Source organism: Pan troglodytes, chromosome 3 (assembly GCF_028858775.2).
Source record: "Pan troglodytes isolate AG18354 chromosome 3, NHGRI_mPanTro3-v2.0_pri, whole genome shotgun sequence".
Taxonomy (NCBI): Eukaryota; Metazoa; Chordata; class Mammalia; order Primates; family Hominidae; genus Pan; species Pan troglodytes.
Window position 1 is genome coordinate 190362251 of NC_072401.2, and position 5614 is coordinate 190367864.

At 34.9% G+C, this 5614-nt stretch overlaps 1 non-coding gene across 1 annotated transcript; it reads right to left on the bottom strand.

The window, feature by feature from the left end:
* Window positions 1-2893: 2893 nt before the first annotated feature.
* Window positions 2894-2954, bottom strand: LOC112209089 (U7 small nuclear RNA). The gene has a single exon (XR_002943759.1). It is a non-coding gene; the product is annotated as a U7 small nuclear RNA (small nuclear RNA).
* Window positions 2955-5614: the final 2660 nt, after the last annotated feature.

Consider the following 5614-nt stretch of genomic DNA (forward strand, 5'->3'; position numbering starts at 1 on the left):
TTGCTACATTGACAGAATGATTGATCACTGTTGCTGGAAAGAATCATGTTTCAATGAAGCCCACCAACAGCTTCTGGTGCCAAGCAGATGACTGGATGTAGATTTGGTTATGTAACAGCCCATTCAGGTAAGAAGCAATGGCTATCCATGATAGTGAATGATATGTAATGTGCCCAGGTCCAGGTGGAGAGCAAGGGAGAGAACAAAAGCATCTCCCCAGAAGAGGTAATTTCTATGATTTTGACAAAGATACAGAAAACTTCAGAAGCCTATCATAGTTGTTGTCACAGAATCACTGACGTTAGTAACTTTCCAGTGTTATGAAGACACTTGCTTAATTGCTGCATTTATTGTGACTAAAATCCCCAATCAGCCAACTGTCACTGTTATTGATCATAATTTGGACAAAATATTGAGGCCCAAAAGTGTGTTGATTTTTAAAAAGTGTGTTGGCGTTGGTTTGTGACCTTAAACGTGGCACCTTGATATGTTCACCCTTACTATTGAGGACAAAATATTTAAAACCAAGTCTATAACTAGGTACACCCACTTGGGTGGACAATCCAATGCTTAACCATTTCATCACCAAGATGAAATACAATCCCAAAACGACAAAACTGAGACAAAATGCTGCTTCTTGACTCTGCATAGTTCACAAACATGTTAAAGTACTCTATCAACATTCAGACCAATATTGAGAAACATTTCTTCTATAAAGAAGTCTACATTTTGAAGGATTGAAAACTGATGTAAAGACAAGCACCCCAAACCCCATAAAGAAAGCTTTATACCTGGCAAGTCATAGAGTCAAGGCAGTATGTGTATTCCCAAGTTCCAGAAATCTTTGCAAGATTCGTGCAATAGTAAGTAATTAAACCAGAGTATGAGCCACAATACATCTGTTTTCGATGGAGCAGTTGAACAGGAAATCTAGTTGTCGGTGCAGACAGTTGAGATCAGTGCTCTACAATACATTAATGGAAAATTCCTAGAGTAGCTTCGTTCTGGTTTCCTCATTATAAAAATGATATTGGCAAAGAGGCTTATGTTTATAGTTTTTCATTATAAGTGAAAAAATGTTAGGCTTTTCTGTATCTGGACATCACTCATGTTTCCCTTGGTATTAAAATGGATAATGAAGACATAATTGTTGTGATCAAACATAATGCCCCATTTCCACCAAGGAGACACAGACCTTACATTCTGACAACTGTTTGAATTTACAAAGATGAGGAAGCAATGGTGAAGGGAAAATCTTAGTTGGAAAGTTTGACATTTGAGGCATTTCTCATGAGTATCATAGCATTCTTCAGATTGAAATCACCTTTGATGCTAATGCCCGTGGTATCCGTAAGGTGTCTGTGGTGAACCAAAGCATAGGAAATGAAGCAAGAATTATAATCACCATTGACGATGGCTGAGTAAGGAATACACTGAGCAGTTAGTTGAGGAGACAGAAGTACAGCTACTAAGGATGAAAGGCACGGAGACTGAGATGCCTTCCAAGACCTTAATTGAATCTTACACATTCAGTATGAACACCACAGGAGACAGTCAAAAACCCCAAGGGAAGATCAATGATGAGAATAAGTCAAAGATGTTTGACAAGTGCATTAAGTTATCAACTGGCTGGACAAAATTCAGACTTCAGGGAGGATGAATTTGAACATTGGAAGAATGACCCAGTAAAGATCCTCAAATCATTAATTATCAGCAGTTTCCAATTCAGGGGATACGTCAGGTAGGACATCTAGCAGCTTCTCAGGGGACAGAGCTCCTTCTAGAAACACTTCTCTGCATCCACCATGGATAACGGCCAATCTTCCAGTTAGTAAAAATATTTTAAGGAAACAATTTTTTGCAAATTCATTAATGTCAATTGAACCATATGTAATACATTCACTGTGTCTTAAAGCTATTGGGCATTTTCAATACTTCATATACATAGAAAATGCTAGTCACATTGTGCTTTTTCAGTATTTATGTAAACAAACGTGCAGAAAATTTAACGGTGCTGGGGAAGTGGAAATTAGGGAAAAGAAGGTGGATTTATCCCTGCCCTTTTAAAGTAACAGATATTTCTAAAAGTGTTGGAAGAATAAATGTTTTCTAACAGCACTCCTGCAACATAATTTAAAAACATAAATTACTGAGATTATGACCTGAGTTAAACCAATCTATAAATCTGTCTAGAAACTATCATGATAAGTGGATATAAAATGTATTCTTTTAAGGTATTAAGTAATACAGAAACATACATAATTTATGTAATAATTACTGATGGCCATCAGGTAATGTGCTATATGTGTATCACTTAATTTGATCTTAATAACAGCCCTAAGAATGGCCTAGAAGTGTTACTACCATTTTTTTTTTTTTTTTTGAGACGAAGTCTTGCTCTGTCGCCCAGGCTGGAGTGCAGTGGTGCGATCTCAGCTCACTGCAACCTCCACCTCCTGAGTTCAAGAGATTCTCCTGCCTCAGCCTCTCGAGTAGCTGGGATTACAGGCACCTGCCACCACATCCGGCTAATTGTTTCAGATTTTTAGTAGAGACGGGGTTTCACCGTGTTAGCCAGGATGGTCTCGATCTCTTGACTCGTGATCCACCCGCCTCACCCTCCCAGAGGCTGGGATTACAGGCGTGAGCCACCGTGCCCGGCCTAATTTTTGTATTTTTAGTAGAGGCGGGATTTCACCATGTTGGCCAGGCTGGTCTTGAACTCCTGACATCAGTTACCACCATTTTATAGATGAACATACTGAGGCCCAGAGAGGACAGGGTGCTTGATGAAAGTTACCCACTTGAGAAGTGCTAACCTAGAATAGAAAATCAGCCAACTTGATTCTAGAGTTCAAGTCTTTTGTGGGGTTTTTTTTTTTTTTGATAGGAGCGGAGGTTCCAGTGAAAACTGGGAAACTTGCTAGACAAATTTTAAAAGAGCTGTAGCACTCTAAAGTTCGTGTTCTTAACCAATTTTTCCATTTCTCTTTATATCATAATGTATGTGAACAGTTTTCTGTCTTCATCTGTTGTTGAATAATAGTTGTTACCTATTGAGCATTGTATTTACATAACATCGTTTTCCATTGCTATTAAAATTACTTACCAATCTTTAGACGATTCATCTACAGTAATACTACTGACTACAATTCAATTGAACTGTCAAACAATCATAATTTCCCCCAAATTACTGAAAATACAATGTTGTATTTTACACTAAAATTCTTTTTAAAAAGTGAATGATGTTAAGTTCATATGTTCACTAATATGACACAGTCTCTTTAATTTTCCAAGATAGGCTTGAGGAACAAACAAGATGGAAATTCCCTTTCTTTTCTTTCCTTTTTTTTTTTTGGTGTGGCACAGTATCACAAGGTCAGGAAAGCCACCAACCTAAATCGCATGTTTAGAAACGCTGAAATGGAAGCTCTGAGTTCCCTGGAGGGGTCACTAGCCACCAGAAAGGCTGTCTTTTGAGTGAGATTTGTGATTGAGATCTGGACAATCTATGTCCATTAAAGACCCCCCCCCCACAACCCACACAGCTTCTGATCAATGTTGTCGCCAGTGTTGTCACATATTTAAATGGTACTGTAAGCCCTGCAATGAGGATTGTATCATCTCACATTAAGGTTAAGAAGCTAAATTAAAAATCTGCCAAGAAATGTGACATTCATGCCCAATGCTTTACTTTCAGTTGTCTTTCCTTCCTATATTACTTGATGTGAAGTTAAAGTGGGAAGATATTTGCAATAAACAGTGCATAATATTCTCAAAAAGTCAAAGTGTTATTTCATAAATTGGGACTATTTAATGGTAAAGTGTGAGAAACTAAAAATTCTCAGATAAAATTATTCACTCCAAATATCAGTCACTAACGAGATGGAAATACTCTATTAAAGATGATAGTTGTCGCTGGAACTGTAGGAAATCAAATGTATATGCAATTTAAATGTAAATAGGGCACATACTTTGGTCCTGTCCATGAATACAGACCTTATTAAAAAAACTTGTCACTCAGTTTAAAGAAAACATGCTAGATTTGGCAATGCTGAAAACATCCAACAACTGGACTTTGGGCTTTCTACAGTCCATTAATTTTGAATGCCCGTAGCACAGGAAACTGAGTAGTAACATCAGTGTTAAAGCTATAGAGAGTTTTAACAGTGACAAAATTCACTGCTTCAAGTTTAAAGGCTTGCTTTTGTGGGTGTGGCAATTAATTTTTTTGAAATTATAACAGAATTTATGATATGTCCTCTCAGGAATAAGAAATTGGGAATAATCAATAATATTCTGGGGCAGAGGACCTCTGTTGAGTATCGAAGAATGTGACTGCCATTTTGAAGAATGGTCTGCTTTAAGGGGTTATTCTGTTTACTCCTAACAATTTGGTAATCACATATATATTGTAATATCATCTGAATTTGGAAAAAAAATCTTATTTATCATGTCTTGCTTCTTTCTATATCGCTTCTCCTTTTTACATTTTTATTAACTCATTTTTTTCCAGATGATTTGAATTTTACTGAGAATTAAGAAATGTGCATTTAAAAATCACCTGGGCAGTTACAATTATGGTGATATATAAAATAATTTCAATCACAATAGGTATCATAATTGTATTATCATTAGTTCTCCAAGAAAAAACTTGTTCCTCCCTTGAATATAAACCATTGATATAAGGATTATGTGTTTTTAATGGAAAATAAAGTCTTGTAAGCTTAGCCTTTCTTTTTCTTAAAGGCTAATTTATGTTCCACCACAAATGTTCTGATCAATCATACTGCACTTGTGGGCAATGAAAGAATATAGATGAGAACGGCTCTTGGTAAAGTGAAATCATTCTTTTACTTTCTACTCATAATAATTTGTTTCATAAGTTTGTAAGACAGCATTTTGGGTCCCAGTCACCTGCCATGAAACTTAAAATGTTGGTCAAAATTACAATGAGGACCAAATTGTGAGTATGGAGAATTTTAAATGGAATTAAAAATATAATAATACCACTACTTGAAGGGGATGTATTGATGCATTGTGCTATCTTTCATATTTTAAAATCACAGAGAAATATATATAATAATATGTGCTATTCTTGAATAATGTTAATATTACAATTGAAGTAAAAAATCAATGGGATGTGTTCAGTATGACATTTATGAGATATATTTATAATAGTTTAATAATAATGTATGATTTTTATATTTACAATAATATTAACAAAAAGCCTTTGCTTAAAAGGAATTTATTCTGATACGCTTGAAAATACCACTTTTGACAAAAAAAGTAAAATCCAATAGCAATACAATAAAATGGCATATTGATATTTAATGGTGTTATTTTAATTTGTAAGATTATGCTAAAATGAACAAATATGAATAAATAAAAATGAACATTCTATTTCCAAATTTTGCTACTGTTTTAGTATTACCGATTCATATCCATTTTAGAAAAGAGGTAATATAAAATTTATAATTTAAAAAATTGTTTCTTATTGAGGTAAAATTTACATATCTCATCTGCACAGATCTTGAGTGTTGATTTTGGTACATTTTGATAAATATATAAACTCATGTAATTAGCATCTCAATCAAGATCTAAGGTGTTTTCA